Source organism: Aegilops tauschii, chromosome 7, assembly GCF_002575655.3.
Source record: "Aegilops tauschii subsp. strangulata cultivar AL8/78 chromosome 7, Aet v6.0, whole genome shotgun sequence".
In the NCBI taxonomy this organism is placed as follows: Eukaryota; Viridiplantae; Streptophyta; class Magnoliopsida; order Poales; family Poaceae; genus Aegilops; species Aegilops tauschii.
Genome location: NC_053041.3, coordinates 521,106,636 through 521,119,259, shown reverse-complemented (window position 1 = coordinate 521,119,259; position 12,624 = coordinate 521,106,636). Strand labels below are relative to the sequence as shown.

At 43.0% G+C, this 12,624-nt stretch overlaps 1 pseudogene; it reads right to left on the bottom strand.

Moving 5' to 3' along the window:
• Positions 1–6,540: 6,540 nt before the first annotated feature.
• Positions 6,541–8,205, bottom strand: LOC109744518 (exopolygalacturonase-like; annotated as a pseudogene).
• Positions 8,206–12,624: the final 4,419 nt, after the last annotated feature.

Below are 12,624 nucleotides of genomic sequence, written 5' to 3'. Positions count from 1 at the left end.
AAATAACGACCTGGTCAGTTGCGGGCGGTGGTTGCATCCGACGGCTGTTAGGTGGCTAATCCAACGGCTCTCCGGGCGGCGGATGATTCTAACACATCCGCCAGTGGACGCGTAGCGGTTCCCTTCCAGAAATCATGCCTAATATCTTTATTTATCCAATTTTTCTGGTAAGTTATGATTTTGTTCTAACAAACAAATATAAGAAAATAATTATTATTGAAGATGCATTTTTGTGCAACGAAACATGCTAAGGTGGCATGAAAGCATTATTCTTTCTCAATAGAAGCATCCTTTTATGTTGCAGTCGGAACATATTTTTCGATCGTATGGATAGAATTTTTTTTCTATATTGACTGAAGCATTGTTTCTCGCTTTGAAAATTTATTTTGGTGTAGCAAAAACAATATTCACGTTTAATGTATGCATTTACATTTCATAGAATAAATTGTGCAGAGGCAAACGAAAATATACATGGACACCGATTTATTTGATAAGAACAGTATACACCTTTGTTTTTACAAAACTACAATAATTCACTTCTACATAGCCAGTATCACTTCGCGTTGAATTAGCCGATCATGGGTGAGCTCCATGCGTGATGCGAGTTCTTCACTGTCAACAAGGTAACCACCACATACAACGGTGCCTAGTGTCTGCATCTCACTCAACATTGTGGCCAATGTGCTTGAAATGAAGAAGCACAGCTAAACCGAGCACAAACAAAGTGTCTGTGCAGTAGAAAAATCAGTGACAAATAATTAAGCTCACATTAGTAGTGATTGAAACAAAAAAAATTACTACAAGGAACAAAATGCTTGTACAATAATATCAGTAAAAAAATAGTAGGGGTATTCCCTACTGTTTTGCTAAACAATATCAGTAAAAGAAGCAAACACTAGCCATGGTTCAAGGACATAATACAATTGGTTGAACCAAAATGTCTTTACAATAAAAGAAGCACACACAAGCAATGGTTGAAGCAAAAGTTTACTCCCATGGAAGCATATACAAAACCCTAAATCGGTGAAAAACAATGAAGCACACATCAATAGTGGTTCAAACAAAAAGGTGCAGTGGAAGAACAAAAATGTATGCACAATAACTTTAGTCAAAGAAGCAGCACCAGTCATGGTTGAAGCACACACTAATATTGACAGCAGCATGAACAAGTATTGGTCGAAGCAGAATTTATGTGCTGCGAGCGGTATTGCAGCGCCATCTGGCCACCATTCCATCGATGCTGCGAGCGGCCGTTAGGTGTGCCACAAATGCGGCGTTCTGAGGGTGGCGACGCCGACGACGTGGTGCTCCGAGCGGTGGGGGTCTACAAGGGTGGCAACACTTGTGCTACTGTGAGAGAAGCCACCAATGCTTCAAGCGGTGGCTCCGAGGGTGGCAACTATGATTGAAGTACGATCGTCGGGTGTCCGTGGGATGAACTGCTCTTGTGCAAGATGTCCGATTCTGCAATGTTGATTTTGCCCATCTGTATAGTTCATTTATGCTGCAGTTTAATTCAGTTCCATTTTGCCACTTTCATCTTACAGTGATGTTCAATTTCATGACCAGAGTATCCAAAATTCAGCTCATCTAGTTATAACATCCATGAAGATTAAACAAAGACATGAATATTAAACACAGCATGGCAAATTTTACGGAAGCAAGGCATTAGAAGTAAGAAGCTAATTTGTTAAACACAACATGGCAAATTGTAGAAGCACGGAAACATGGCAACTCAACATTACCCGTCTAGGTTGGAAGCATACAATAGAAGTCCAATAATGAAATAAACAAAACATGTGGCTACCATCAGGAAGCCTCTCTTGTGGCATCATCATATGAATTTAATGGATTTTTTGTTGACCCATTGGAATGATTATCAATCAAAGAAAGCAATAGTATTACAGTGTAGAAGCACCAAAAATGGTACTGGATATATAAGTAGTGTTATTTGGAAGTATGGGAATTGGAAAATGGAACAAAAACTACTATTGGCGCCAATAGGGGTATGGAAGCAAGGCATTGGAATTAACAAGCTTATCCTATGTACCCATGAACAGTTTACTAAACACAGTATCACAATTCGTAGGAAGCATGAAAATATGACAGCTCAACAATATTCGTCTTGGTCGGAAGCAGAGAAATTGATAATAAAACAAATAAGGTTGCTGCCAATATGAGGATGCATGCTTTCATACGCTGGCAACATATGTATTTTTACTTGGAAGCATTGAAAATTGAAAAAAGAAGAAAACCCAAATACTAATATTGCTGCCAACCAAGGAGACATATTTGTGCGCTTCACCTACCTAGTTCATAAAAAACTTGTGAATCATTTAGTGATCAAATACATACTGGTTGACCAAATTCACACCCACAAACATGGCATAACCAAGGTACTGGCATCTACTCTAGATATCAAACAAAAATCAGAAAACAATTATTTTAGGAATCAACTAGCTCTGCATGATAAAAAATTGCCAAGAGGAGAAGACTCAAATCCTTATTTTAGAAAACAATTATTTTAGGAATCAGAAAACAATTATTTTAGGAATCAAACCGGAGTCCGGAATGGTGGAGGAGAGCCTGTCCTGGTGGAGATAAGCGCGACAGTGAGTTACGTTCTGAGCTCGTCGGTGATCACGGGTAGGGATGAAAATGGAGTGGAAACTAGGAAAAATGGAAACGGAGAGGATGAAAACGGAAACGGAAATTTGCAAAAGGGAAGTGGAAATGGAATTTTTTATGCGGAAACGGAAACAAAAACGGAACGGTGTTTTCCGGTGGAACATGCATGGAAATGGAACTTTTCGTTTCCGTGAATATGGAATTTCTGTTTTTACTATAGACCTATGGCTGCTTTGTAGCCCAACCACCAAAGAGAACACAATGACACAATTAGTAGAATGGATCTAAGGCCCAACTTCTACTACCACACATGTACTCAGCTTGATCCTATATGCAATTGTCTGGTACTACTACAATACTACGCTAAGTTGCTGACATAATGATATTATTTTGTAGCCATGTTAACAACTCATTAAATTTGTTTGTTTTTGTGTGTATTTCTCTATGATTCAAGGGGTTTTAAGTTCCAATCAATGCCTATTTCTATTTCCGTATCCGCTTTGTATTCGCTCCGTGTCCGTTTCCGGTAGTATCTGTTTCCATATTCATTTCCGGGGTTTCTGTATTCGTTTCCGCTTCTGCAAAAAATATGAAAACAAATATGATAGCACTCAGTTCCGTCCGTTTCCGCTCCGTTTTCATCCCTAATCACGGGGGCGGAGCTGGCCGGCCCGTGGGGTCGCCGAGCGGCTGGACGAAGAGGAGAGAAGGAGACTCATGCGTGCGCGGCAAGGGAGAAGGGGATCTGGGCGAGGCGAGTTGGGGATGATGCGTGTGAGGCAGAGGGAGAGCCCGGCAAGCTGCTTGCAATCAGGGACGTGCAACCAAGGGGGATTAAGGAGGAGAGGTTAAGGGGCGGGGATTGCGGGTGGTTAGTTGCCTGCATTTTTTTATTTTTTTTATTTACATAAGAGACAGAATCTTAAGCGTCCAATCTCAATTGAATCAACGGCATTTGAGTGGTCTAACGTTGGTGTCTTTCCAGACTATAGATAGGAAGCGTTTCCCCATAATTCCACATACTTAGAAACCGCAGAGCAGGTAGACGTGATGCAACAGGATGTTCGCGAGGGCCGCGGTTGATCGGACGGGTCCTAAAAAAATCTGTCGATCTCGGCGACTTGAAAACAGCCAAATAATTCACCGACCGTAACCCTAATTCTTCTCAAACTTGAATCTTGCGGATTGTAAATCTGGTCGGATGAACTCAAAGTTGATACAGATCTTTTCAAACCAGCTCTTATTCCACCGAAAAATTGCGAACTTCTCGATCCCTGCGAGAGATCCCTTCAAGAACTCAACACCACCGTGCGTAGGCCCCACGGTGGGCGCCAAATGTCGTGGATTTGTCACGGCATATGTCCTAGTGTGAGGACTTGTCGTGAGGCCAACGCAACTAGGTAGTAGCTTGAGAGGGGTTGATCGGGACGAGAGATGTGTGTAGATCGTCGAAGCAGATTAGCACAAGAGATAAGATTTAGACAGCTTCGGGCCCCGGGAAACATCATCCGGTAATAACCCTACATGCTGTTTGTGGCTAGGTCTTATTCAATATGCTTATGAGGGAGTTTCTGTATAAGCCGGGTCTCCTCTAGTTGTATCTAGCCCTTCAGATTATTTCTCCCCCCTTCTTGGGGTGCCCTGCCCCTCCTTATATAAGTTGGAGGGGCGGGTTACATGTGGAGTCCCAATAGGATTAGGACTAGTCTATCTTCTAATACAAGCCGGATACAAGTCTGGGTCTTGATTTCTTGTAAGGGAAATATTCCTCATGTCTTTCCTCTTAACCGGCCCACCATGTTATAGCCGGCCTTGGGCCTTATCATCCATCTGAAACACCTGCCGGGTCACCAATGAGTCACCAGGCCCGGCCGGGTCATCAGTGAATAAATCCTAGCCGGGTCATACCGCGGGGTATATTCCCGACACCAGATATATCTCTTCGTCATACGGAGTGACAAATCCTAGTCTTGATCCATTCAAACCCAACAGACACCTTCAGAGATACCTGTAGAGCACATTTATGATCACTCTGTTATGAAGTGACGTTTGAATACACACTAAGTATTTCGCCGGTGTGAGTTACACGATCTCATGGTTTAAGAAACAAATACTTGACATGAAGAAAGTTATAGCAAATAAACTAAACGATATGATGCTAAGCTTATGGTTAGGTCTTGTCCATCACATCATTCTCCCAATAATGTGATCCCGTTATCAAATGACAACTCATGTCTATGGTTAGGAAACCTTAACCATCTTTAATCAACGAGCTAGTCTAGTAGAGGCATACTAGAGACACGGTGTAGTTTATGTATTCACACATGTATTTAAATTTTCGGTCAATACAATTCTAGCATGAACAATATACATTTATCATGAACTGGAAATATGATAATAACCATTTTATTATTGCCTCTAGGGGATATTTCCAACAACATCTCTCCTTAAAACCTTTTTTATTTTTTAATATACACCATTCAAAGTGTCATGCTCAAACTTTGCGCTATTCTGAATTTTATAAAAATTATTTTTTTCCTAATTATTTGCTTATTTACTACAACTGTGGCGGGCCGCTAGATGCCCTGCTAAATTTTGAAATTTTTGGACATGCCTCAAGGAAATATTGTTGTGGCGGGCAAACTTTGTGCCCACCACTAGTATGTTACAATCCAGTGGTAGACAGAGTTTGGTGCTCTCCACTGCTGATTTTGTGTCTGCCCATATATATGGGCCGCGGTGTTTCACTACTGTGTATTTAGCAGTGATAGACGGTTTTTTTCACCCGCGACTAAAACTTTCCCAAAATAGTTGTGGCGGGTACTAGACCTCGCCCGACGCCCCCTCCCCCCTCCTCCCACCATATAAGCCTTTTCTCTAGTAGTTGAACACCGCGGCCCATATGACATACGAAAAACTGCATTCCATATAGGGATGCATCGGTCCATCGGTCCATGGTTTACTTTGTGACTATTGGGGTTGAAGCTTTAGTTAGTGCTTTTTGGTTCAAGTTTCAGTTAATCTATTGTCAGTTTCATTGCCAGTCTGAACTTTTCGGTCATGGATGATGCATGGCTTTTGCTTGATTGTCAGCTCTTATTTACAGTATAAAATGCATGAATTACAGTGTGCAATCAGCTGTGGTAAACAATCTTGTACTTGTGCTTACAGTCCTGTAAAATTGCTTTTACAGCTTGATTGTGCATGGATTACCGTATAGTTTACTATATAATTTTAAGTTCAGTTCACTGCTCTTGGGTTCAAGCTATGGTGAGTCTGCCATGTGAATCTTACACGACCTACTGGTTTAGATTTGTCTTAAGATATCACCAATCATTGCCACAATTTTTTTTTGTTGTGCAACTGTTCCTATGTTTCAGTTTTCAGATCATATAACTTGCTATAGCTGAACTTTCAGTCAGTTCATGATCTTGTTTTTGTAGCATCGGCAATGCATGTCGTTTTAACTGCACTGTACTTTTTTTACAGTGTTGAAATACATGAATTATAGTGTCAAAGTATTTGTTAATTTTGGTCGAATTTCACGTGTTGTACATGGATTACTGTTTATTTTACTCTGTTTTAGTGAGTTTTCAGTCCTTGTAACTTGCTCCATCACCGTGAATGCTATGCGCTTGTCATGTATGCTATGTACTTGTCATGACTCCAAGCGGGTCTAATCCAACCCGATAAGCTGACGGGGCAGTTTTAAGCACGGCCTCGTTGAAACATACATATATACAAGAGAACAAAGAGACATATAGGTGTCACAATTCTATTGGATAAAAAAATTGACTGAAAGCCAATTATATTTCAGTCAGATGTTAAACAGACAGTCCCACTTTATCAAAGGAAACGGGACAACACACAGAAATTGCTCATGCTAAACGAACGCATCGTTTGGGCACGCGCTAAAGAAAACTCACAAAGCTTAGAATTTGTATCAAAAGGATTAGCAGTTAGATGTGAGATGACTAATTCTCATCTAGATGAGAATTAACAAAACAGAAACTAAAAAGATGATCTCCTCGAGCGGCCGGGATCGCGAAAAAAGAAATGAAAAAGAGAGAGAAATTAGAACACTTGGTACATCCGAAATACGGAGAAAAGAAATCATGCCGCGCATGTGTTGGCCTTGTCGACTCCCGTGGCGGTGACCTTGGCGTGGGTGCAGACAGCCATGGTCTTGTTGTTCGTGCCGGAGTACTCGATCTTGACGTCGGACATTGTGATGCCTTCGCAGGGCTTCTTCTCGGAGCAGAGCAGGCTGATGGCCTCGGGGGTGGAGGAGGTGCCGGTGATGTTTTTGAACGAAACGTCCTTGACGGTGACCCTGTCGGCGTCGCTCTTGGAGGTGCAAAGTTTGTTGGGGCAGTACTTCTGGTCGATGATGATGGGGTTGCCCGAGTCCTCCATCTTGATGTTCTCGTAGGTGATCTTGGATGCTACGAGGGGCGACTGGGCGTCCTCGTACGACTTGATGCGGAGGCCGTTGCTGGAGCCCTTGAGCACGCAGTTTTTGACGGTGATGTCGGTCACGTCCTTCTCGTCCTTGTACCTCCCGAGGCTGCCAATGCCGATGCCATGGCCTGGGCCGCAGGTGACGCCACTGATGTTGACTCTTGTGGTGCCGGGGCCCATGGAGATGCAGTTGTCGCCAACGCCGATGGTGGTGTCGATGATGCTGACATTGGACGAGTTGCCCATGTGGATGCCGTCGGTGTTGGGGCTGTCCCCGGGCGCGGTCACCTTCACGTCCTTGCACTGGAAGATGTTCATGTGGAAGAACTTGGAATTGATGATAGAGATGCCTTCGATGAGCGCGTCGTCGCAGAAGTCCAGCACCAGCGACTGCATGCATGCATGCACATTTACGTACGTAAGAATATAACAGCATTTCTTCAATAATAGTAAAAGAAATATATACGCACGGATATATAATTTATTACTATATAATGTTATGCACGCGTACGTACGTTTGGCAATATCTTGCAGTTGTAGTTCTTTTGGCAGCTGTTTTTCGTCCAGACGGCCTTGCCCTGACCGTCGATGTTGCCTTTGCCGGTGATGGAGAGCTTCTTCACGCGCATGATCTCGATCCAGTTAGACTTGAACTTGGCCAGGTCGTTGGAAGCTAGCAGGTTGCCTTCCAGCTTGGTGAGTCCGTCGCCCTTGCACGGCCCCGTGAAATTCAGAGCTCCAGTCAGGAAATCACCCTCGGGGATGATGATGGTTGGGTTCCCGGTGCTACCGCATGCCGAAGCCCATGCCTCCTCCAACGCCTGCATGCAATTGCAATGCAATCCACCACATGATCCATCGATCCATCATCATTCTTATATTCTCTCTCCTTCAGCACGTACGTACCTCGGTGCAGTCCGTTGTGCCGTCGGGCTTGGCGCCGAGCTTGGTGATGTCGTCCCGCCCGGACCGGACGCCGCCGGACCATCTGCGCTCTCCTTCTTCTCCGCCTTGCCTTTGGCGGCATATGCCGCGCTCACCACCGCCAGGAGCAACAAGACTCTCATCGCAACGTTTCTGAACACCATTTTGGCTGTGGAATCCTCCTCGATCCTTGATCCTTTTCAGGCCAGGAGCTTCAGAGCCCAACCTTATATACACATCTGTTCAGGGGGGACAGGTGTTCGGTTTAATTATTCGCTATGCTTATGGCAATCATGCTCATTTGCTATTTTCAGGTTGTGGTTGCCGGCTAAACCGGGTTGCTGTCCGCTGGTTATTTTTGGATCACCTTTGCTACTTCGATTCCATGTTGCTTTCTCGTATTATCTCTCAAAAAAAAACTCCATCTCATACATGGGATACAACACCTCCCCAACATTTCATCCCAAATAAGGTGTTGTAGGCACGGGAAATGAAAATAAAAATGAGAAGAAAAACGAAACTAAAACATAAATGGGACAATCACATCTTTACCTACTAATAAAGTGGCTATCGCTTCTGGTCGTCCGTCATTAAAATTACCCTCTAAGTTGATAAAAATTACCCACCAATGCCATCCGTACATGAGGAAACGATTCAATTTTTCGGACCAAAAGTCGCCGCCCCCTTCGTTATTTTACACAGGCGCGATGAGTAGAAAACACGAGAGGATGAGCAGCAGACTGGTTGGCGGGTCTCTCACATAGCGACGAGACCACGGTTCGATCCCCAGCCTCCACAATTTATATCTCTGTTTATTTTATTTTCTTTTCTCATTCTGTTTTCTTTCTTCTTTAAATTAATTCGGGATTTTAATATTCTAAAATTTGCGAGTTTTCAAAAAACAATTTTGAGAAATTATAAAATATATGTGAATTAAAAAAATAGAAAATCATAAAAAATTTGCAGATTCAAAAAATGTTGGTGGTTTTGTAAAACTGTTCGCAAAATTATAAATAAATCACAATTTGGAAAAAATGGTCGGGAAATAAATCATGTTCATATTCGGGAATCTGAAAAAAATATGTTCATGACAATTTAGAAAATGTTCACAAATTCCTGCAAAAAAATTGTTCACAAAAATAAAAATAAATATTTGTTTTTAAAATTTGTTCCCCAATTTTTTTAAAAATTCATCGATTCATAAAATGTTTGTTGGTTCAAAAACTTTTAATGAATTCAAAACCGGTTTGTACATTTAATTTTTTTTCTAAAAAAACTAATGTTCATGATTTTGAGAAAATCAAAAATTTCAAACAAAAATGTTCGTCGATTCGAAAAACTGTTCACTGATTCAAAAGTATTTTATGTCTAGGATTTGATTAGTTTTTCGGAAGTCTTTATATGTCTTGGCGTTGGGAGTAGTTCGTGGTCAATGAGATTTGTTTTTAAAGTTTTAAAGGTTCTCTTGCGCAACATAATGACAAGTGTGGTATGCACTGGCAAACTCATAGCCTTGGGATTACTGTGTCGAATGCATTGTGATCACGTGGACATCGCGACCATCATCGGCTAGGATGAGAATGGCAACATGGCGAGCCACTATGTTAAAATAGAGTATGCTCATATATCAGGATATTGAGTCATACTTAGTTGGTTAGCCATAATTTTTTGTCTCCCGTTACAACGCACGGGCATATTTGCTAGTTAAAATAAAAAGGATACAAAACAACAAAGAGAAAGAAAAGGAAAATATTTTTGCTGTTGTGCTTTTAAAAAGGTTCATCGTGTATTTTAATATTGTGCATACAAAAAAGGTAATCTTGTATTTAATCAATATTCACAGGTATTCGTGGTTATTTTTGGATCACTTTTACTAATTCTATTCCAAGTTGGCAAGTTGCTTGTGTCTCAAAATTCAGCTCCATCTCTTTCTTATATTTCTCTCGAAAAGAGCTCTATCTGGTACATGGGACATAGGAGCATCTCCAACAGATCCCGGATACTTCATCTGAAATAGTGTGTTTTAAGCATGGAAAATGAAAATAAAAAGATGAAGAAAAAATAAACTATAAAATAGTGTGGTTGGATGGTTAGGTGGACAGTAGTATTTCCTAGCCCATCAGGGTTCAAGTCCTGATGCTCACATTTATTCCTGGGTTTATAGGATCTCCGGCTATGCGTGTTCAGCGGGAGGAGATGTTCCTATCGAATACGAGACGCCTTTGGTGACTTCGTCAATCTCAAGATGATATGCCGGTTCAGTCTCTCGGAGGTGCTCATAGAGGTAAGATGTACGTGTATGTTCATAAAGATGAGTATGTGCGTATATATAAGCGCCTGCATCTGTACTGTGTCTCAAAAAAAAGTACAAAACAAAGAGAGAGAAAAAGGAAAATCATATACCTATAAATAATAAATGTAAATGCTTCGAAGTATAATAAAGGAAAATAAGAAAAAAGGAAAAGGTGAAGGAAAAATAAACGAGTAACACAAGTAAAGCTACACGTACGGGGATTTTACAGGCTCTTACGGAGTTGATCCAATATGGCACTTTATAATTGGGTGTCAATTGAGGAATTAAATGGGCATGTTTAGTTTATTGGAAGGTGCCCGTCAGAGCCTGTAGGAGATCATTTTTTAAGCAGCACCCTGCCAAACAGAGTCTATATCTCCTCTGTTGAGAGATATATGGCTCCCTCGCCTACAGACCACCCGGTCTGGGCTAGCCCAGTCAATACGAAGGGCCGGGGTAGTCTTTTCCTGCCTTCTCATTCGCTCGCCCCGTTTTTTACATGGTTTTACTTGAAACAGTAATCGGATGGTTTCGATACTTCTTGGGGTCAATACTTCCTTTATTTTACCTTTTTAATATTTAATATTTTCATTCTTTGTTGTAATTTTTTATTTTCCTCTATCTCTTTCTTTTGCTGTGTTTTTAAAAAGGTTCATCGCGTATTTCAATATTGTGCATACAGAAAAGGTGCTTGTGTATTTAAACGATATTCACATGTATTGCAAAATGTTCAACATGTATTTGAAAATTATTCATCATGTATTTAAATAGTATCCATCATGTATTACAAGATTTACATCATGCATTAAAAATAATATCCATCATGTATTACAAGATGTACGTCATGTATTACAAGATGGACGAATTCGAGGAGGATCGGAGTTCGGAAGACCATCTCGATGAAGAAGGGGCATCATCTGCCCAAATGGCGTCCTGCTTTGCTATCTATATTATGTACTTGCCCAGGGGATATTATATTCAACTATTTTCCTATCTGTATTAACGACCACAAATATGACAATATTAAACCTATCAAAGGTCATATTGCACTGGGTGATGACCAAATAAGCTCTATTGCCCCCGCGTCACCCCCCATCGAGTTCATCCACCTGGACGAAATCGGCAGAGCTTCGGCGTAGATTTCTGCCGTTTCCTTGGGTGGTGAGGTTAGGGTTTCTCATCCTGCGTGTGCGGCGACGAGTCCATGAGGGTGGATGCATGAGAGAACTACCTGGTGCATAAATTTGATGTCCTATAAATACAAAAGTTAGACAATTATTTCTTTTTCTTGTAAGTGTTACACAATTATTTCACCCCCAAGCCTTGTGAACATGACTATATACGTGTGTGAAGTGTACATGGTTATTTAAATAATTTTGACAAAAGTGGATCGCCCCCGCGCCGGGCGACTTGGGTTGATCCAATCCTCGCGGCCGCAGGGGTCGCCGTCTCCTCTCTCCCTTCCCTCCGTTGCTATCGAAGGACGCTGTCGGGCTAAGTCAAGGCGGCCGACGCTGGTGGTGGAGGCTCCTCCTTTCCCTGCCTTAGCAGGTCACACGGGACCTCCTGGCGTGTGGAGGCGTCGCCAAGACCTACGCCAGGGCGGCGCTCAACTAATTCCTGCAATTGGCTTGGGCAGCGGTGTGGGTCGCGCGACGGCCAATCTCGTCGCTCTAGTCATCGTGGAGATCTCTGGACCTGGGGTGGTGACCCCGGTAGGCATGGCGGCAGCGGCCTCGGCTGGCAGCGCTCGAGGGTGGTGGATGGACGAATGCTTGACTGCGTGGGTGGTGAGGTGCCGGTGGATCTCCTCCCCGTTGCAGCATCTCTCCTGTTGCACTTGGTGGCTTGTAGTCTCGGTCATCGGACTCGATGTGTTGGCGGGGGCTGGTAAAGGTTGCTTTGGATCAGAGGAAACTCTGGATGGCTAGCTCATCCCAATGGTGGCAATGACCAAGGTCGCCGCTCTCCTCCTTGCAGGATCTGTCGAGGTCCCTCCCCTCCATCCTGACCCCATGCCCAGGTGAAGACCCATCAGATTAGGCGGTGGAGGCACTGCGTGTGTCGTGCCCTTCTGGGAGGTGTTGCCTGGGGTGTTTGGGTGCTCGGTTAGAGGAACTGCTGGCAGAGGAGATGGGACCAATGGCAGCAGGTGGTGTTTGTGAAGGTGGAGCGGCGTGGCATCCGGAGCGTCGACAACGGCGGACCTCGGTGGCATGAGGCTGCGGGGAGTCGGCGGTAGACATGTGTTGATGGACGAGGGCAAGATGGTGGCGCTGTCTAGCGTCGTGGTGGCGTCAACAGCAGTTGGGCCTGCC